We start from the raw sequence: 23,803 nt of genomic DNA on the forward strand, positions 1-23,803 counted from the left end.
GACACAGTTTGTAAATGCAAGCTCCCTTGCGCCAGCTATCGCCCGTAGGAGCCCTTGCATAATTCAGTTAGTTTTGAGATGTCTTGTCAGGCTGATGGGTTTTCAGCATTTTTCTATTATTCTTAAGTTTTTGCACATTTCAGATTTTTACTTCAAGTGACAAATGTGAACACCATGAGCTTTAATTGACGATCGACACTAGTATTACGCAAAAAGGGGGTGTAACAGATGAGACTTCTGCAGTTCTGAGTGAAGCTTTATGCGCTGTTATGTGGCACCGCGTGCATTCATTACATTGTCAGTGTTCGTCAGGGGGCGGCGGACAGCACAGCTCTGCTCACCTCTCCGTCTCGGAAGCAATTCTCTCCTAACTTCTCCTTACTACAATTTACCAAAGTTGGTTTAAAAAAAACTATCTGACTGTGTTTTCATCTGACCAATCAGGGTCTCAATGTTAACCTTAAGCTCCGCCTACAAAAATTCTGTCTATCCAATGAGAAACGTTATACTTTTCGTGGTGGGGCAATGTTTTTAAAGTTTGCAACGTAACAGAGACGCGAAAAAGTCTCACGCTAAAACTTGCAGCTGGTGTGGTCCTTCAGTGTTATCGTGAGATCTATACTGTTCTTCTGGAGGGCTCTATCTCTTAACATGGGCTGGGGGGTGGTCCTAACGTAACAGAGACGCGAAAAAGTCTCACGCTAAAACTTGCAGCTGGGGTGGTCCTAGTGGTTAGCTGGCGACGTGGGTGTCCAGTCCGTCCCTTCTCGTAGGGCCTTCTAACTTAACACGGTTCTGCTCTTGGCTTCTGTTCTCGTTTCTCCCCTCGGAACTGTGTCTGTCTCACAGTGGGAAGGTATGACATGCATTTAGGCATTCTTGTGTTAGTCTGTGGTATTCTATTTGCTCACTCGTTACTCGTATTACTTTGGTTAATTTAATGTCACGATTGATTCGGAGCTATGTGACATACTACTGGATTTGCTTATCATGTCAGGGTTTTCATGGAAGGTGTTGGATTTGCCTGACACCTTACAACACTATTGCAAATAATGAGCTTTTGATGCAACTTTCACTCATGCAACTGGACGTTCTGCTATACTACCGTACCTTGCGAGATTACTGTACTTTGATGTACTTATCATTTGACTGTCTTTTACATACAGCACGTTACCAGTTAGCTACGTAAGGCTGCTTCCTGGTCTTGTATTTTTCAACTTCATTCTCCTGTTATTTTTATTGTTTTAAAATTAGTTGGACTTAGGCACAATCTTCTTGAGTTTTATTCTCGAATTAATGCCAATTACGTAGGATTTGCCTCCTACAAACGGCAGGGTTCTAGTTAACGGTGTAATACAGATCACTGCCTTATAATTTTAAGTTTATGACATTGTTTCTTTTTATAATTTTAAAATTGATTTGGATGTAGAGATAAGCTTTTTAAGATTTCTGGTTTAAAATTTTTCAGCAGGTCTACAACATGGCTTGCTCACAGTTATGTTTTTAATTATGTACTGTTATTGTCTTGGTATTTACGTATGCATGTTATTGCTTGACTACAGCTAATGATGCTTGCGATACATATTAACAGCTCTTCAACATTTTAAACGGTATGTTTTCTAACAAGCATTAATATATTTTGTACTACACCATTAAATGGATTTGTCAAATGTTCAATTTTACTTTTAAAATAGGCTCCCCATTATACTTTCTGCTCAGCTTTTGTATAGTGTTTTTGATGTTGCTTAGCAACATTCGTACAGTATTTTTTGAAGAAACGTATCGCCATTTGACTGTTTTATAAATACAACCCAGGTTTCGACCTTTTGAGCATTTTCAACCATTTGATTTTATGTCTTTAGCATATACGACAGGACACTTAACATGTTGTCAGGGTCGAAGTTGGCCATACATTAAGAAAAATATCGGCTCCCCACAAAATGCCAGATGTAAAACCATCATCTAGTAACAGATCAATAAATAGCTGTGGGAGCACATCATGTTTAGTAAAAACAGGCTTACGTTGGTAAATAAAAGATGAGCACGTGTACTTAAAACATAATGATTTCACTATCATTTCACCAGTATTGTCTCTGTTTTCATTCATAAAACGCTAAATAATTTACTGCTTCTTTCTATTTACGCATCTTTATGTAGTTGTTTTTTTTTTCTTTCCCTATATTACACACTCTTACAGCTTTCTTTCAACACACAGTTGAATACTAATGGTGACAAACCGTCTCCTTGTCTAACTCCTGATACAATTTGCAGGAGATTGGAAGCTATTTAAAAAATTTAATTTTAGTTGCAGTGCTTATAAGAGTTTCTTTAGCTATTTCCAGAGTTTCCCAATCTACGACTAACCCCTTACGATTTTTGCGGAGAGAGTCTGTCTATTGGATCCTATGCCTTTTTTAAATCAACAGATACTAGCCCTATCTTTTTATCTGATACTAGCTGAGTACCTATCGTTGGCAGCATATGTATTTACTTCTATTCTATTAGTCAATCTCCCTCTTCCCCCTCTCTCTGCCGATCTCTTCTGCCTCCTAACCCTCTGTCCGCTCGTTCTCCCCCTTCTATCTGTCCTCCTCCTTCACCCCCTTCTCTGTCCATCTACTCTTGCCCCCTTCTCTCTCCCTGTCCAGCTCCTCCTTTTCCCTTTCTCTATCCAACTCCTCCTCCTCCTCTCTGTCCATCTCCTCCTCTTCCCTTTCTCTGTCCATTCCATGCTGCCCCTCTCTCTGTGCCGCCGCACAACGTAAGTACATTTAGTGGCGCATGTGAATACTGTGTGCTAAATGTGTTGTGAATACAGTTATTATCAAAGAAGCAGTAAATTCAAATGTCATACACGATGCGACAGTTTTTCACGAACCTCAGTATCACCTGAACTATGTGCCGTACAGTGATATAATTTTGCAGGTAAAACCAGTGCTATATGTTACCACCGTGTGCAAAATTTAATGTCAATATATACAGTTAATAGTAAAGAAGTAACAAACGAAAACGTCATACCTGATGCTGCATGAGCAGCGAATATGTAGTAAGCGATAAACTTTTTTTTTCCTTTCAGCAATTTGTGACGGTTGTAGGTGAGAAAACTTTTCGTAAAAGTTTGAAATTATGTACAAAGTTCGTTGCAAAACACTGAGTGCTCTCTTTCTCACATACTGGATGAACAAAATCTGAGTATTTTCGCGCCGTGCTTACACTTCTTTTTCAGCCTCAACCTCAACCTTTTGATAGGTAGTTGGTTCTTACCCCAACAGCGATTCTTTCCAGACAGTGCATGATACGAGTACCAAGTTTGGTTGAAATCGGTCCAGTGGTTTCGGAGATTTGGAACAAACATACGAGTACACATAATACATACTTACATAGCTTTTTATAATGTATATGAATATATTTTTCTTCGTCATCAGATTTTGACGAAATATATTCTATATTACCAATGAAACACCCCACAAAAACCCGTCTAGTATTTTTGGAGATTCGTGTGTTCAGACAGACATAAAAAAAAAGTTTTAGTTAAACTTTAAAAGATGATAGCTTTTTTTTCCCTGATAGATTTGTGATGTACTGAAGCGGTGCCTCAAACTATGCTCGAGTTATCTGCGAAAACCACCTTAAAAATTCGTGTAGCAAATTAGCGTTTTCAAAGACAAACGGACCGGCACTACAGTTTTACATTTTTGTTATTAATATAGATTTTCACATGTCTAATTGTTTGCTTAAGGTTTAGAATTCGCTCTACATAGTGTTTGTTACTTCTAAATCCAACTTGACTCTCTCCAATTTGTTTATCTAACTGAAGATTTAGTATGACCAGAAGAGCATTCGAGAAGATTTTGTGTTCTAAGGACAGTAGAGAAATTCTTATGTAATTTTTGATATCTCTTTTGATGAAGTGGTTGAATTACTTCAATTGTCCAGTTTTCTGAAACTGTTTCAGTATCTCAGACCTTATCTAGTTTTTCTTTCACAATTATGACTCCTAGACCTGCACTAGGTTTTAGAACTTCTGCTGTAACGCTCTCTTCACCTGAAACGTTGTTGTTTTTTAATTGTTTGATGTAAGTTCTAATCGTATCGATGCTTGACGATTTTGAATTTTCATTTGGACTATTATCAGAGAACTCCAGTTGTTCGTTCTGTCCATCGTCTTACGGAGGCTGCTAATTGGCCCGGCAGAGTAGAGGTCTGCAGTTCAGCGGCTATGTAGATACGCAGAACACAGCATCCCGACATTTCGCATGAAGATGACGGGTAGAAACTCACTGAAATTTTGCGAAAAGACGACGCCACATCTCACCTGATCACGCGAGGAGATCTGATCACTGATCCTTGCGTGATGCTGCAGACAAGTCGAATGTCTACTTGCACCACTTTCTGGAGTGGTGGTTAAGCATATGAAATAATACTGTCTTTTTCCGTTACACACCATAGTTGTCCCATTTTTTGAATGTGGAGAGAATCTATTTACCATAGTTAAAATTAAGATTGTTAGTGGCGAGTCTTCTTTTCCAGTCTCCTTTAATATGGAGTACCGACACTGACCAAACACTGCTCGATCTGGGAACAGACATATTAGGTTTTTAATTTCTAACTTTTCTGTTAACGTTAAGAACATGGCTGCCTCTTCCGCCAGCTCCACCGCGTCGATGGTCTTATGTCAGCATTCGCTGCCGTTGAGGACTTCGACGTAACACTGGAAAGGCAGCACTGCACCGTCCTCTGCCCCACCCCTACTCTGCTACCCCTCCCCGTCACCGCCCTAGCCCCCTCCTTACCCCCACCACCCACGGATTATTGACCTTTATATTGTTCGGCCACCCGGGCCAGGTGATACATGGTTTTTTTTAGTCGTTTGTTACTCCTCCTCTGAGATGGGACCCAAGGATTGGGACCGATAACGGCGGAGCTGAAATTTTTCTTCAAACTTATAAATTTTTAGGTTGTATCATCAGGTATCTCTAGAAAACACTTCGTGTTTTTTTTATGGCTATTTTATTTGAGTCCAATGAAGCACATGGTCTGAACTCAAGGGTTTTCCAAATGAGATTACCGTCATTGCTTTTATGAAAGATGTAAATCTGCATGTACCTTTACCGTAACACTGAAACACAGCTGTGTGTGATATGGAGTTTATTCTCACCGTCCCAGTTACTTGTAACCGTGTAGTCAGAAGAAATGATGGAAAGAAAAGAAAGGTTCAGGAGCAGAATTAAAATTCAAGGTGAAAGATTAGTATTGATACAATTCGCTGATGACATTCCTATCCTCAGTGAAAGTGTGGAAGAATTACATGATCTGCTCAATAGAATGAACAGTCTAATGAGTACAAAATATGGACTGAGAGTAAGTCGAACAGTCTAATGAGTACAAAATATGGACTGAGAGTAAGTCGAAGAAAGGCCAAAGTAATGAGAAGAAGGAGAAACGAGAACGGCAAGAAACTTAACATCAGGATTCATGATAATGAAGTAGATGAAGTTAAGGCAGCAAAATAACCAATGACTGACGAAGCATGGAGGACATCAAAAGCAGACTAGCAATGGCAAAAAGGGCATTCCTGTGCAAGAGAAGACTACTACTAGTATTAAACATAGGCAGAAATTTGAGGAAGAATTTTCTGAGAATGTACGTTTGGAGCATAGCATATAAGTAGGCTGTTTAGGTTTCCTTATTGGTAACGCCACGTAGCGCTCTGTGTGAGAATCACTGGCTGTGCTGTGTGCAATCTGTGGCTGGTTTGCATTGTTGTCTGCCATTGTAGTGTTGGGCAGCTGGGCTGTTAATAGCGCGTAGCGTTGCGCAGTTGGAGGTGAGCCGCCAGCAGTGGTGGATGTGGGGAGAGAGATGTCGGAGTTTGGAAATTTGTAAGACTGGATGTCATGATCTGTTATGTATATTATGATTTTTCAACACTATTAAGGTAAATATATTGTTTGTTCTCTACTAAAATCTTTCATTTCCTAACTATGCCTATCAGTACTTAGTGCCTTCCGTAGTTTGAATCTTTTATTTAGCTGGCAGTAGTGGCGCTCGCTGTTTTGCAGTAGTTCGAGTAACGAAGATTTTTGGTGAGGTAAGTGATTTGTGAAAGGTATAGGTTAATGTTAGTCAGGGCCATTCTTTTGTAGGGATTTTTGAAAGTCAGACTGCGTTGCGCTAAAAATATTGTGTGTCAGGTTAAGCACAGTCGTGTATAATTGTTCAATGGGGACGTTTCATATGTCGACCCTTAGCCGAGGATACCTCACTGGAATCTTCTGATTTTTTTCTTGTAGTTTGTATAATTAGTGTAGCTATTGTTTATTGCTAGCGCGTAATTGTAGAGAGAATCTCCTTTGTAGTTGCAGTCTTTCATTGTTGTACAGTAAAACAGTTGTGGCATGCATGTAGATTTGCAGCAAGTATTTCACAGCTGCGCTTGCAAATTAACTACGTATTATTTTCAGTGCTATGTTAATGTGTTCTCTTATTTTTGCTCTTCAAATTGTGCTTTTCTGTGTTATCGTGTGAAATATTATGATAGTAATGGCGTATGAAAAACGTAACACTAGGATTCAAAGTAAACTGAGAAATAATAGTGACGACGAGCGTAGTTTATCAGCACCACTGTGTAGTGAATTAACAGACATTCAAAGTAGTAATTTGGTAATCGTGCATAGGGAAATGGAGCGGGCGGCAAATAATGGTGTAGACAGTGAAACAGGTAGTGAACAAGGAAGCATTATCGATCGATCGGTCGGCAACAGCTCGCCTCAGGAATCCGAAATGACAGAACACAATATTGCAAATACTGTAGACTTAGGTTTTGGGTCCTCACCGTTTTCTCAAATGAGTCAAGACACATTTTCAGCTTGTTAAAATGTGGATGTTGCCGGTGAAAATGCACTGCCATAAAGCATAGAGAAACAGATTCGAGACACTAATACATTATTATTGCAATTAATGCAACAAATGGAACAAAATCAGAGACAAATGGGACAAAGGCTTCAAAAGTTAGACACAATGGAACAACACCAGAGACAAACACAGCAACAGTTAGACACAATGGAACAAAATCTTCAAAATTTAGACACAGTGGAACAAAATCTTCAAAAGTTAGACACAGTGGAATAAAATCTTAAAAAGTTAGACACAATGGAACAAAATCTTTAAAAGTTAGACACCACGCTTGAACGAACACGTGAAGATTTAACTACTGAGTTACATAACATCGAATCGAAATGTCAAAAAGTCTGTAATGACGTAAAAACACAAATTTGTGATCATTTCCAACCTATTTTTTCGCGTCATGAAAATGCATTACAGAATCACGAAGCAGCCATAAAAGAACTGCAAACTATTGTTCATGAAAATCACGACACCTTGCAAGCTAAAATTGACTCAGTTGCATCTACCGATTCGGTTACGCAACTTGCAAAAACTCAAGAAAACTTAAAGGACACAGTAGATACGATTTCAACACAAATGGACACTCTGAAACTTGGTTCAGAAAAACACACTGAGGAAATAAGTATACTATCGGAGAAAGTAGCCGAACTTTCGGATCAGTTCACTAACTTATCTGCAAAGGTAGATGATGATCTGAATGACACAAGACCTGTAGCCATCACTGACACAGAAGAGTATGAACAAATTAAGAAATTCAAACAAAATCAGAATCAAATTAATACGCAATACAAAAGAGAAATCCGGGAAGTACAAGATCAGTTGGCACAAGTAATACAGAAATTTCATATTTCAGAGGTCACTCGCGCTCCAACACGGGAAGAGGAACTTAGAAATACGGAAAAGCCACAAAATAATAACACAGGACATTTCGGAAATTATGAAAGAAATTGGCAAGGTGCACCGAATTTTGACATGGAACCGCCGACACAACGTAACAATGACCGATATGCTACTCGCCGACAAGATGATTTTGACTATAAGCTGTTCATTACTACACGTAAATTCAAAACTTTTAAGAATTCTGCCAACGACATTCACCCACAAGCGTGGCTCCATCAATTCTCTCATTGTTTTCCTTCCAACTGGTCATTGGAGCACAGGTTAGAATTTATGTGTGGCTACTTGGAGAATGAACCAGCTGTAAGAATGCGATCGGTCATTCACGATTGTTACAGTGAAGGAGATTTTTATCATGCCTTCCTCTCAGCATATTGGTCTCAAGCTACACAAGACCGAGTAAAACATAGCATCATAATGATGAAACATTGCGAACAATCTGAATTTTCCGGTCTTGTGAAATATTTTGAAGACATGTTGCACAAGAATCAGTACCTGTCAAACACATACAGCCCCTCAGAACTCATCCGCATTTCCTTAATGAAATTGCCTGAACATTTAAGAAATATTATTTTGGCAGGACGTTGCAAAGACGACATTGAAGCTTTTCAGGGACTCCTACAAGAATTAGAAATTGACACAGACAGTCGCCGGATGCGAAAACAGGAAAACAATCACTACAGGTCACATACGTCACAATTCCGTGACGACAGAAACAATAACTGGACACGACAAGGCTATTCTTACAACGCAAATCGTGACCAAAACAGGCACCACCCATATGACAACCACTGGTAGAGTAATAACAGTTACAGAGAAAGATCGCATTTCCGTAGTAATGAATATGACAGAGATTACCTTAGAAACAGACAATACGGGAACCAAAACAATTGTTATCAAGGGAGACAGAATAACTTCAGACGCAACAGTTCAGCGCGCAGGTACGATTCAGGAAGAAATTCTCCACCACATGACCGACAAAAAAGAAATTATGAAATCTACCGACATGACGACAGACGAGATAATCATAACGACAGACCTGAATTTCATCAGAACTGGCGGGATTCAAACAGAGCAGGGCACTTTCAACAACGTGAATTTGTAGAAGCTAGGTCTCCTAATCCCAATAACGACGCGCGCCAACAAAGGAACAGACAATGACTCGCACCGCAGGCAGCCGCATGCGCCGGCTGGCACAGAGAAAAACAACATAGACGCTAACCTTGAGAAAAAAATTCCAGTATTCTTTACCGACGTATACCATATGACAATTGCATTCAAGTTCAAACTCTGAGTACTATGAAGAGTAAAGGATTTCACCACACTTCACAAATAAAACCGCTTATTGAAAGATAATCTGCTTTTTAACTTTGTCTTTGCCATATAACTTTTCACTTTACATTGCTAGTAGGTTTTGTCAGACTTAGAATTTGTTAATATGCAACAATGTTTGAAGTTAAATATCCAGTCAAGAACCAAGAGAACTTATTTCAACAGAAATTATGAATGCATTGTTATAGTGAACAGACGACACAATGTTGTTATTTGTACATTCTTGCTTGTTAGTTGCATGATTACGTAACGACTATAAGGCTCACATACTTAGAACATTTACCAGTACTGCTAATGAGATTTTAATGCAACATTTTGGTTTACTTGAAAATACATTCTGGATTTAAAGTACTTTCTGTGAAATGCCAGATGACACAGTGGTTAGTTTATGTGACAGCTACACGATTTTATCACGATGCTACTAATGAGCGACAATTTACAATGTTGCTTTTGCGGTGTATCTGTTTTATATCTGCACAGTTTTTCTGAATTCTTCTGTAAAGTAAAACATGTTTTAGTAGTAACTTTTGTGCTATAGCTACAAGGAGACAGCCTTTTCCGTAGGACAACAATACGTTACAGCACAGTACTTTCCTCATCACGGCAATAAGCGTAATAACTAAGATATCTATACGCAAAGCATTTCACTTTTGTGTATTATGAGGTAAGTACATTGGCTTCTGCAGAACTTAGCTTTCGGAGGACGATAACTACGACACTTCCACAGAGATTATCTTACAGCAAGACGCACATTTAGCGCTACAGGACACGTATTTGAGTGATTAATTTTGTACTTAAATCATTTATTTTTAAAGGTATTTGAAGTACAATGATACAAAGGTTTTCCGTGATACATTTCATTCCATTGCTGTAATCTGTAACACCTGAGGGTATAATTATATTAATCCTCAGGGCGGTACACGCTTACTTTGTGTACCATGTGTTTGGCAAGCACAAGGAGCCCTAGCTAATATGGTATTTGCTTATACAACTTTACACATCGGTACCATTTCTCTAACACAGAATTACACAGCTATCTGATCATTTAACAGAGAAAGAAACTTTTTTTACTACATCAGTGACAGATGTTTACGTAATTACACAGTTGGATAACTTCACACTTATGAAATTGTATTTTGTCTGTACTTTGTGAAATGCTCATACACTCCTGGAAATGGAAAAAAGAACACATTGACACCGGTGTGTCAGACCCACCATACTTGCTCCGGACACTGCGAGAGGGCTGTACAAGCAATGATCACACGCACGGCACAGCGGACACACCAGGAACCGCGGTGTTGGCCGTCGAATGGCGCTAGCTGCGCAGCATTTGTGCACCGCCGCCGTCAGTGTCAGCCAGTTTGCCGTGGCATACGGAGCTCCATCGCAGTCTTTAACACTGGTAGCATGCCGCGACAGCGTGGACGTGAACTGTCCGCATGCAGTTGACGGACTTTGAACGAGGGCGTATAGTGGGCATGCGGGAGGCCGGGTGGACTTACCGCCGAATTGCTCAACACGTGGGGCGTGAGGTCTCCACAGTACATCGATGTTGTCGCCAGTGGTAGGCGGAAGGTGCACGTGCCCGTCGACCTGGGACCGGACCGCAGCGACGCACGGATGCACGCCAAGACCGTAGGATCCTACGCAGTGCCGTAGGGGACCGCACTGCCACTTCCCAGCAAATTAGGGACACTGTTGCTCCTGGGGTATCGGCGAGGACCATTCGCAACCGTCTCCATGAAGCTGGGCTACGGTCCCGCACACCGTTAGGCCGTCTTCCGCTCACGCCCCAACATCGTCCAGCCCGCCTCCAGTGGTGTCGCGACAGGCGTGAATGGAGGGACGAATGGAGACGTGTCGTCTTCAGCGATGAGAGTCGCTTCTGCCTTGGTGCCAATGATGGTCGTATGCGTGTTTGGCGCCGTGCAGGTGAGCGCCACAATCAGGACTGCATACGACCGAGGCACACAGGGCCAACACCCGGCATCATGGTGTGGGGAGCGATCTCCTACACTGGCCGTACACCACTGGTGATCGTCGAGGGGACACTGAATAGTGCACGGTACATCGAAACCGTCATCGAACCCATCGTTCTACCATTCCTAGACCGGCAAGGGAACTTGCTGTTCCAACAGGACAATGCACGTCCGCATGTATCCCGTGCCACCCAACGTGCTCTAGAAGGTGTACGTCAACTACCCTGGCCAGCAAGATCTCTGGATCTGTCCCCCATTGAGCATGTTTGGGACTGGATGAAGCGTCGTCTCACGCGGTCTGCACGTCCAGCACGAACGCTGGTCCAACTGAGGCGCCAGGTGGAAATGGCATGGCAAGCCATTCCACAGGACTACATCCAGCATCTCTACGATCGTCTCCATGGGAGAATAGCAGCCTGCATTGCTGCGAAAGGTGGATATACACTGTACTAGTGCCGACATTGTGCATGCTCTGTTGCCTGTGTCTATGTGCCTGTGGTTCTGTCAGTGTGATCATGTGATGTATCTGACCCCAAGAATGTGTCAATAAAGTTTCCCCTTCCTGGGACAATGAATTCATGGTGTTCTTATTTCAATTTCCAGGAGTGTATTTTTCCAGAACCATTGTGATACCATGAGAGCTTTGAATGATGTATTTGGTAAGGGAGCATGATTTTTAAAGTAAGTTTGAGGTAAATGACACTACTGACATGAGCAGAGAATTTTTTTTTAGGTTTTGACATTATTGCAGAAAGCTATGACGTTTTCGAGATTTGACTGAGGTGTTATGATGTTATTTTTACGACGACGATGTGTATTATGCTGTTGAGGTATGTTTATGATCAATAAGCTGATGCTATATAAGGAATGTGATTACGTGTTTATATGTATATGAATAATGAATAGAAGTTAGGGACTCTGGTTTGTGAAAAAGGATGTTGAAAACCGAGAATCGTACTTTAAGAGTTATGAAATGTATGTAAATGCGTGAGTGTATTACAGTGCCGACGAAAATTTCTTGGACACTGTTATATCAATAGGATTTTGTTTCTACACATTTGTAACGCAAATTCTCAACCTGTGATTTTTTTTATGAGACTGCCACTGTAGCGGAAACTGCTGTCGTAAATATTTCAGTAAGAAAGGTAAGCGACCTTGACATAATGCGTTTTGGACACCCACCTGAGAGGTAGTCGTCTGACAAAAGAAAGCCATTAGGTGCAAAAAAAAAGAGGCCATTATCCTCACTTTTGACATTTCTTTGTCGAAAGCATCGCAAATACAACACGCTCAAACTTGAAAACATTTGCTAACACTGTGGCGCTCTTAATTTATTATATTTACTGAAATGTCTAATGAAATGACGAGAAATATTTTATGTCTATACACCTGATTATGACTACAGTCTTTCTAGTTGAGAGATTTTCTGTACTACCTTATGAAATGCCATATGGCTAATGAATGATGTTTCATGCCTTCCTTTGTACATATTTGCTCATTTTCTTTAATATCTAGTTTCTAGCTGCACTGCTGCATTGGTTATTATAAAATTTTATAGATGTACTAATATAAATATTTTTTGTCTACAGATCGAGTAAATAATAATTTTTTTCAAAAAAATGAGGGAGCACAAAAATTTTCTTTTCAAGTACTTGCTAATTTATTTTGTAGAATAAGTTGTGGTGCACCACTTTAATTACATAGACATTAAGATGTGATTATACATTTCCCTTATCTGCATTGTTGTCTTTACTGTAATATTTTTCTGCTTGAGCGTTGTCATGTTTAGATATAATTTATTGCTTTTGCTTCTGCTGTTTGCCAGGCATAGTGCTACTAAATTTCACTTTACATTACTCTGTTAAGCCAGTTTTACTACTGATTTATTTTTCTTGTTTGCTGCTCATTGCGTAATATTAGTTGTAATATTGCTGTTTGCTTGGCCAATTTGAATATTTTGTCATTGCTGTTTGTGTTAATTGTTTTGTACTGCTGCATTGCCGCGTCCCTTAGTTTAGCATTTGAGCTCAGTAGATTTAAGTTAGCTTAAAATGGGTAGGCTATATAAGAGAATGAGTTATGACGAATTGGAAGAAATGCATTGAGAAGCTATAAGAAAATGGTTTGGCCAAAAAAGTAGTGTACAGTGGGGAAAAACTAGTTTTGAAAGAGGATATGAACAAAAAAGTAGGGTTTAGAGACAACAAGTTTAGGTAAGATTTTCTTGGAAATAAATGATGTAAGATAATGGAAAATAAATAATGAGGTAAGAAATATATGAATATATAAATACAGAAAGCATGCTTGGATAGGATGTTTTGGTGGAAACAAATGTTGAAATAAGACGAAAGATCTATGGAATGAAGTTTTGGGTTGGACTGCAGTACCAAATGTTACACTGAAAACAAACCCTGTCCTTTCCATTGTGTTATCCCCCTATGTGTTTGTGTAATCTTGTATATTTCTGTTTTTCCTGTCTTTATGTGTTTAGCTAATAAGAGTTATGTTGTAAAATTTTTCTAATAATATGTTATTTTCTTTGTAAAGATGTTTAGACATTATTTATTCTGTTTTGTTTTAATGCTCACATGTGAAGTTGATGTTTCGAAAGTTATTCAGAACTTTTATGTATGTACTTATGTCATAATTCCTGTAACACTGATGTATATGTTATTTCGATTCTTTTGTAAAGTTTATTACTACAAATGTTATCTGTATTGTTATGTTCTTTAATGGTGTCTTTTGTACCTTTGTTATTGTATTCTTATGTTATAAAATTGTAATTGACACCAGTTCATCAAATTAAGTAACTTGAAAGTTACATTTCACTGAACACGTTTCTGTTGGTCATAGTATATGGACAATATGTGAGAAGTAGGGACTGATAGTGTTTGCACATGTGTTAATAATTCAGCAAGGGACTGGATAACAGCATTGCTGGTTCTAAGGACAATTCCAGAATCTTTGTGAGTGCACAAGTTGTGGTTTATGGACTTGCTATATTCTCTGCAAGACTCTTTGATGGTGATTGTGCACCTGCACAGTCGCAACAGATGGCTGCTAGCTATCTCTACAAGGACTACAGTGGGTCTACACCTTTGATGACTCACCAACACCATTATTTCTACAAGGACTGCAGTGGGTCTGCACCTCTGGTGGCCCACCAATACCGTAATCTCTAACAAGACTGCAGTGGTCTGTTCTGTGATGACCTACCTACCAATATTCCTCAAAACTTCGACTGACTCTGCTGTGGGTTTGCTCTGTTGTGGCCCATTACCTGTCTGCATGTCAAGAGTCAGCACTGTCTTTCCGTTGGAAGGACAACAGTACTTCTTCAAGACAGCATGGAAATCCACTACTTCTGTGTGCATTTTCTTTTACTGCTCAGACTTTGAGAAAAACACTGCTATTTTACTGTGATGAACGATCAGGACTGTCTTTATGGACTGTGAGAAAATTTTAGCTTTTGACCAACAATGTATCAATAAGTGTGTGCATTTGATATCTTTGTTATTGTAATTATGGAAAATTTTATCAAATCATTATTGGCCACTGCCCAAAACAATTTGTAAAATTTTTTGTGGGGAGCATGGGGGCTATGTAAGTAGGCTGTTTAGGTTTTCTTATTGGTAACGCCACGTAGCGCTCTGTGTGAGAATCACTGGCTTTGCTGTGTGCAATCTGTGGCTGGTTTGCATTGATGTCTGCCATTGTAGTGTTGGGCAACTGGGCTGTTAACAGCGCGTAGTGTTGCGCAGTTGGAGGTGAGCCGCCAGCAGTGGTGGATGTGGGGAGGGAGATGTCGGAGTTTGGAAATTTGTAAGACTGGATGTCATGATCTGTTATGTATATTATGATTTTTCAACAATATTAAGGTAAATACATTGTTTGTTCTCTACTAAAATCTTTCATTTCCTAACTATGCCTATCAGTACTTAGTGCCTTCCGTAGTTTGAATCTTTTATTTAGCTGGCAGTAGTGGCGCTCGCTGTTTTGCAGTAGTTCGAGTAACGAAGATTTTTGGTGAGGTAAGTGATTTGTGAAAGGTATAGGTTAATGTTAGTCAGGGCCATTCTTTTGTAGGGATTTTTGAAAGTCAGATTGCGTTGCGCTAAAAATATTGTGTGTTAGGTTAAGCACAGTCCTGTATAATTGTTCAAAGGGGACGTTTCAAGCATTGTATGGTAATGAAACATGGACTGTGGGAAAACAGGAACAGAATAGAATCGCAGTATTTGAGATGTGGTGGTACAGAGGAATGTTGAAAATTAGGTGGACTGATAAAGTAAGGAGTGAGGAGGTTCCTCGCAGAGTCGGGGAGGAAATGAATATGTGGAAAACACTGACAACGAGATGGGACTGGATGACAGGACATCTGTTATGACATCAGGGAATGATTTCCATGGTACTAGAGGGAGCTGTAGAGGGCCAAAAATGTAGAAGAAGACAGAAATTGGAATACATCCAGCGAGTAATCGGGGACATAGGCTGCAAGTCCCACTCTGAGGTGAAGAGGTTGACTCAGGAGAGGATTTCGTGGCGGGCCGCATTAAACCAGTCAGAAGACTGATGATTCGGAAAAAAAAGGAGCCAGATCTAGTGGAGACTTGAGTGCCCCAGTCGGCAGGTGTGTACCCAAATTAGACGTCTAAATGATATTTTTTCATGCTTACTGCTTGTGCTGGAGCTGTGCTTGAATGTTAAGTGCACTGCCTACGTGAATTTCAAGCTTACATACAAATTTGGACACCTGAATTCTTTTTTCTTTTTTCCTACGACGTTATACTTACATCGTCAAAAACATTGCGCTCGCTATGCGAGACGATTCTCTCTTAGTATCTGTCTTGGTTTTGCATAGTGTCTCTAACTACATTTTCTGACCGGCGACCTATGTGTAATTCTGAACTGACTACTAAATAACACAGTGTCACGGAAAGAGGACCCGCCCATATAAAGGACAACGGGAGTCAGCAGCGATGTAGTAATAGCAGACTGGATCGGTCTGCAGAGCTCAATGACTTCGAACATGGACACGTCACTGGGTGTTACCTACGTAATACACTTCTGGCCATTAAAATTGCTACAACACGAAGATGACGTGCTACAGCAGCTGACAGGCGTTGCCTGGTGAAACGTTGTTGTGATGCCTCGTGTAAGGAGGAGAATGCGTACCATCACGTTTCCGACTCTGATAATGGCCGGATTGTAGCCTATCGCGATTGCAGTTTATCGTATCGCAACATTGCTGCTCGCGTTGGTCGAGATCCATTGACTGTTAGCAGAATATGGAATCGGTGGGTTCAGGAGGGTAATAGGGAACGTCGTGCTGGATCGTAACGGCCTCATATCACTAGCAGTCGAGATGACAGGCATCTTATCCACATGGCTGTAAGGGATCGTGCAGCCACGTCTCGATCCCTGAGTCAACAGATGGGGACGTTTGCAAGACAACAACCATCTATACGAACAGATCGACGACGTTTGCAGCAGCATGGACTATCAGCTTGGAGACCATGGCTGCGGTTACCCTTGACGCTGCATCACAGACAGGAGCGCCTGTGATGGTATACTCAATGACGAACCTGGGTGCACGAATGGCAAAATGTTATTTTTTCGGATGAATCCAGGTTCTGTTTACAGCATCACGATGGTCGCATCCGTGTTTGGCGACATCGCGGTGAACGCACGTTGGAAGCGTGTATTCGTCATCACCATACTGGCATATCACCCGGTGTGATGGTACAGGCTGCCATTGGTTACACATCTCGGTCACCTCTTGTTCGCAATGACGGCACTTTGAACAGTGGACGTTACATTTCAGATGTGTTACGACCCGTGGCTCTACCCTTAATTCGATCACTGCGAAACCCTACAGTTCAGCAGGATAATGCACGACCGGATGTTGCAGGTCCTGTACGGGCCTTTCTGGATACAGAAAATGTTCGACTGCTTCCCTGGCCAGCACATTCTCCAGGTCTGTCACCAATTGAAAACGTCTGGTCAATGGTGGCCGAGCAACTGGCTCGTCACAATACGCCAGTCACTACTGTTGATGAACTGTGGCACCGCGTTGAAGCCGCATGGGCAACTGTATCTGTTCATGCCATCCAAGCTCTGTTTGACTCAATGCCCAGGCGTATCAAGGCTGTTATTACTGCCAGAAGTGGTTGTTCTGGGTACTGATTTCTCAGGATCTATGCACCCAAATTGTGTGAAAATGTAATCACATGTCAGTTCTAGTATAATATTTGTCCAATGAATACCCGTTTATCATCTACATTTCTCCTTGGTGTAGCAATTTTAATGGCCAGTAGTGTAAGTCCATAAAGACATTTCACCTCTTCTAAAGCTGCCCAAAGCCACGGTAGGTGATGTAAATGTGTTGTGGAAACGCGAATGATAAACCACAGCTCAATCAAGAGTAGGCAGTCGTTTATGTTAACTGACGGATAAGGCCCATCGGGCATTGCGTCGGGTCGTAGTAAGAAGTCGCATGAAACCAGCGGAAGGAATCACTCGTGAATTCCACACTGCTGCCAACCGTGCAGCTAGCAAACAGACTGTGCGTAGGGAGTGAAAAGGAAGCGTCTGAGCTTCGCGAATGCCTGGATAATATTCCCCGCCAACATGTGTAACGCTGGCCATGAAGTGTAGAGGACTTGCGGTGACTGTATGGGGAATGGAATTAACAAAATGCTAAACGCGGAAGGATATGAACACTTGTTACAGTATTGTGTACTGCCCGCTTTTGAGGAAGAGTTTGGTTACGATGATTCCATCTGCTTAACAATGTACCCTGGCGTAAAGTAGGATCTTGTGGAGATATAGCCATTAGCAATAAGTAATTTTTTTTCTTTTTCTCGGTCATTCGTTACGCTTTCTTAGATTAATTATTCATATCTCTGACTGTGTAGCACAATTTTGTTTGGTAATAATGTTAAAACGTAACAGCGATTTATTTCTTTGTCTTTAATGGATAAAAACGAGTATGTTTTCTTATTATTACTTGAATGTGAAAAGTAATTTCTTTTGTTTGTTGTATCTGCGTTTGTAATACTAATTCTAATGTGAAGAACTGCTATGTAAATCATGGACATGGAAGCACAGGGGGCGACACTAACAGTGGATACTTGGTTTGTGGGGCGGTCAACAGCACCCGTACAAAGTCCCAATTTTTACACAGTCCAATTTTTTCACAATCCAGTCCAGCGACTGTCACGAATGATGAAACGATGAGTATAACACAAACACTCAGTCACCGGACGGAGTAAATCCCCAACCCGGACAAGAATCGAATCCGGGACCGCGTGATCCAACGCTAGCCACTAGACCACGAGCTGCGGACTCTTTAACTGTGGAGCAGCGACACATATTGTGGGATAGTAGTCAGTGTGTGTGTGTGCGTGCGACAATATGGCGGAACGTGCGTTATTGATTTGAGATGCGAAAACTTGCCGAGACAGTGAACCGTGGAAGTTTAAGACTGAGGAATCGAATTACTAAATGGGCAGTATTTCAACCGTTACTGACAACGCTTAGGTTATTAGACATTACAATTTTTGCTGCCGTTCGAGTGAAACTGTTTTTACGTTAACCGCATCACGAAAGACATGGCTGCATGAAACTGTGTGCTGTATTTGCCTTCTTAATGAACAAGCAAATGTTTGAAACCGTAACTGTCGTGATAAATGTATTTACAGTTGTGGATCACGTGCAAGAACGGTTTTACTGACTGCAAACTTTGCGATTGCTGTAGTCATATGAAAACGTCACAGTTATATCGCGGTCGGAAACTACACCGAAGAGCGTATAAAGTACTGGAATGAGAACTAGGTGTGTTTAACGAGTAGTAAACGACCACATGCAAAATGTGTGGACTGTCACCAACTGTTGCGTATGTTCAGCCAGAGGTCTGTTAAACGCCACTGCAGATCAAATTTGAGCATGATCTACAAGACGCTACACCAGCTTACTTCGCCGCGGATGCACGACAAACAGGGTTGCCGTAATAACTTCATCTCCAATATTACAAGCCGCCAACGTCATCTCAGCACGTCGCCCTGCCTCTCCAACAACGAACAGAGAAGCTACATTGCTGTCCGCTCTTCCAGTTAAAGGCAAACAGAATTTCGCAGTTCAGGTTGTAAATCGTTCGTTTCATTATAAAACTATGTAAGTACGCTGTTTAGGTTTTTATGTTGGTAACGTCACCTAGCGCTCTGTATGAAAATCACTGGCTGTGCTTTGTGCAGTCTGTGGCTGGTTAGCATTGTTGTAATATTCGCTATTGTAGTGTTGGGCAGTTGGATGTTAACAGCGCGTAGCGTTGCGCAGTTGGAGGTGAGCCGCCAGCAGTGGTGGATGTGGGGGGTGAGATAGCGGAGTTTTGAGAGCGGATGATCTGGACGTATGTCCATCAGAGAGAGTACATTTGCAAGACTGGATGTCATGAACTGATATATATATATATATTATGACTTTTGGACACTATTAAGATAAATACATTATTTGTTCTTTATCAAAATCTTTCATTTGCTAACTATGCCTATCAGTAGTTAGTGACTTCAGTAGTTAGAATCTTTTATTTAGCTGGCAGTATTGGCGCTCGGTGTATTGCAGTAGTTTGAGTAACCAAGATTTTTGTGAGGTAAGTGATTCATGAAAGGTATAGGTTATTGTTAGTCAGGGCTATTCTTTTGTAGGGGTAATTGAAAGTCAGATTGCGTTGCTCTAAAAATATTGTGTGTCACTTTAGTGTTGATCAGAATAAGTAAAGAGACTAATGTCTGAGTACGTTCAGTTTTGCTCAGCTGTTTGAAAAGCAAATAATGTAAGGGGTTTACCAGTACAGTAATTCATAATTTTTTTTAAGGGGATGTTTCAACTATTTCATTTCTTTTTTCTTTTCTTAACTCTTGCTACGTAAATAAAATTGCTTGAAGTCTATTAACTTTCAGAGTAGCGTTGTTGACCCACCATTATTTATAAGTAATTTTCTTTTACTCAGACTATACCTTTCTTTTACATTAATGCTGCTGCAATTGTATGTGTGCAGTATGTCTTTTGAGGGTACCTGCTACAAACGCGTGTGCAGTGTTATCCCCAAAGTGACTTGGCATACCTTAATGTCTGATACGGACGTGCGCGTAAATCTCGACGTCCGCAATTAGTTTCGAGGCAACGACCAATAGAATTAAAGCTGCATGTTCGCGATTGGTGTAAGTTTCGCGGCGACGGCAAATTGAATGCGACAGCTGTCAAGCCACGATGGCTATGTTTACGTTGTCCTTAAAGTCGTGTTATCACATTGTCACGAGTAATAACTAGGTTGTCGATGATTACAGGGATAAATGAACAGCGTTCACTTGCTGAACTTGTTCGTTTCTCTTGGCGTCCATTCGCTCCAGTGTAAGCCAGACTTAAAGCCGTCGGCACACGGGATGCTGTAGCAAACGTTAACGTGCACGCAGACGGCATATGCCACGCGTCACGAGACACAGCGCTGTTAGCACACGGCACGAGATGGGTGACGTGATTTTGCGCTCTCCAGTCGCGCCTGGCAGCTTTGTTTGGCTCACAGACTATGCAGTTTGTTCACAAAAATGGACGCGCGTAGAATTCCTACGTTAGTTATATTAAAACAAACATTTCCTTTCCTGGCCATACTCTAGTCATGCTGTTTTGTCTGTCGTATACGTAATTAAAAGGTGTAATATCCGTGAACGTGTAATAACACAAAAATGAAATATACATGTCCACTCAGCAAAGACATCAGCTAATAAAAGTTCACCAGATCAAACAAACTCACTCCTGACAGGAGAGAACTTATATTTACATAACGACAAATATTACAAAAATTATTTCTACTAATTTCATATGGAACTGACACAACCTTTTAGAAAACGCAAAGGTGAAAAAATATTGTGGATACAGTGGGACGGGAACCCGCAGCCCAGCTGTCTTCCGTATCCCGTTTAAATTAGCGCCGTTTTCTTTACTTTAATCCCCTAAATGTTACCGACATTTAATTATAACAGATTCTAAAAAGAAAATGTTTTCATGAATCTTAAATGGGCCGTTACCTCAAAACGGCTTACTCTGATAACACCCGAGTTATAACACGAAAGCCGGCCGCTGTGGCCGAGCTGTTCTAGGCGCTTCAGTCCGGAACCACGCTGCTGCTACCGTCACAGGTTCGAATCGTGCTTCGGGCATGGATGTGTGTGATGTCCTTAGCTTAGTTAGGTTTAAGTAGTTCTAAGTCTAGGGGATTGATGACTTCAGATGTTAAGTCCCATAGTGCTTAGAGCCATTTATAACACGAAAGCAACAAATACGAAAATCCTTTAACCATCAATACGGCGATTCCGTCAGTTTATTAAAAAAATCGTACCAATAACGATTAATAGATGTTATAAATAGCCATGTCAAGTTTACATCACTCTATGTTATTTTCTAATAGAGAATTAGATACATACTTACTGACGCCAATGGGTATTACAAGAGCCTGAGAAAGGGAATCTCTGTCCTAACACCAACTCTTTCAAGTAACTTTAGCGAAAGTCTTTGGTTTATTTACGTTTTGTAAACCATGTGGAACTTGTTACCCGTGGCTAAGTGTGTAAAGTGCAGTACAATTAACATCACTAGAAAATATTCATTATGTTTTCCATATTACTGTGTAAGCAACATCCAACCAACGAATACTAATCATTGTAAGTAAAGCAACAAAATCAATCTCATAATGTGAATAACTCTCGTCGCAATTAGTGCTTACAAGTTTCGTTTATACACTACTGACCATTCAAATTGCTACACCACGAAAATTACGTGCTACAGACGCGAAATTTAACCGGTAGGAAGAAGATGCTGTGATATGCAGATGATTAGCTATTTAGAGCATTCACACAAGGTTGGCGCCGGTGGCGAGACCTACAACGTGCTGACATGAGGAAAGTTTCCAACCGATTTCTCATACACCAACAGCAGTCGACAGTTGCCTGGTGAAACGTTGTTGTGATGCCTCGTGTAAGGAGGAGAAATGCGTACCATCACGTTTCCGACTTTGATAATGGTCGGATTGTAGCCTATCGCGATTTCGGTTTACCGTATCGCGACATTGCTGCTCGCGTTGGTCGAGATCCAATGACTGTTAGCAGAGTATGGAATCGGTGGGTTCAGGAGGGTAATACGGAACGCCGTGCTGGATCCCAACGGCCTCGTATCAGTAGCAGTCGAGATGACAGGCATCTTATGCGCATTGCTGTAACGGATCGTGCAGCCACGTCTCGATCCCTGAGTCAACAGATGGTGACGTTTGCAAGACAACAACCATCTGCACGAACAGGTCGACGACATTTGCAGCAGCATCGACTATCAGCTTGGAGACCATGGCTGCGGTTACCCACGACGCTGCATCACAGACAGGAGCATCTGCTTTGGTTTAGTCCACAACGAACCTGGGTGCACGAATGGCAAAACGTTATTTTTTCGGATGAATCCAGGTTCTGTTTACAGCATTATGATGGTCGCATCCGTGTTTGGCAACATCACGGTAAACGCACATTGGAAGCATGTATTCGTCATCGCCGTACTGGCGTATCACCCGGTGTGATGGTATGGGGTGCCATTCGTTACACGTCTCAGTCACCTCTTGTTCGCATTGACGGCACTTTGAACAGTGGACGTTACATTTCAGATGTGTTACGACCCGTGGCTCTACCCTTCATTAGATTCCTGCAAAACCCTACATTTCAGCAGGATAATGCACGACCGCATGTTGCAGGTCCTGTACGGGCCTTTCTGGATACAGAAAATGTTCGACTGCTTCCCTGGCCACCACATTCTCCAGCTCTCTCACCAATTGAAAACGTCTGGGCAATGGTGGCCGAGCAACTGGCTCGTCACAATACGCCAGTCACTACTCTTGATGAACTGCGGTATCGTGTTGAAGCTGCATGGGCAGCTGTACCTGTACACGCCGTCCTAGCTCTGTTTGACTCAATGCTCAGGCGTATCAAGGCCGTTATCACGGCCAGGGGTAGCTGTTCTGAGTACTGATTTCTCAGGATCTATGCACCCAAATTGCGTGAAAATGTAATCACATGTCAGTTCTAGTATAATATATTTGTCCAATGAATACTCGTTTATCATCTGCATTTCTCCTTGGTGTAGCAATTTTAATGGCCAGTAGCTACTGCTGCATGACTCCTACACCGCTGCTGACAAATAATATCATCTGATGATGAACCGCTAGGCGGTTCGAAACCGATAATGGAATAATGAAAAGCTTAAGAACAAAACGAAAGGCGACTGGTTGCAGTAATTTCAAGAAACCTCCAGTAATGATATGTTCTGGAGACATCCGTACTTGTGCTTAGAAGCAGCATATGTTCATAGGGTGTTGTTGTGGTCTTCAGTCCTGAGACTGGTTTGATGCAGCTCTCCATGCAACTCTATTCTGTGCAAGCTTCTTCATCTCCCAGTAACTACTGCAACCTACATCTTTCTGAATCTGCTTAGTGTATTCATCTCTTGGTCTCCCTCTACGATTTCTACCCTCCACGCTGCCCTCCAGTACTAAATTGGTGATCCCTTGATGCCTCAGAACATGTACTACCAACCGATCCCTCCTTCTAGTCAATTTGGGCCACAAAGTTCTCTTCTCCCCAACCCTATTCAATACC

Source organism: Schistocerca serialis, chromosome 2, assembly GCF_023864345.2.
Source record: "Schistocerca serialis cubense isolate TAMUIC-IGC-003099 chromosome 2, iqSchSeri2.2, whole genome shotgun sequence".
Classification (NCBI taxonomy): Eukaryota; Metazoa; Arthropoda; class Insecta; order Orthoptera; family Acrididae; genus Schistocerca; species Schistocerca serialis.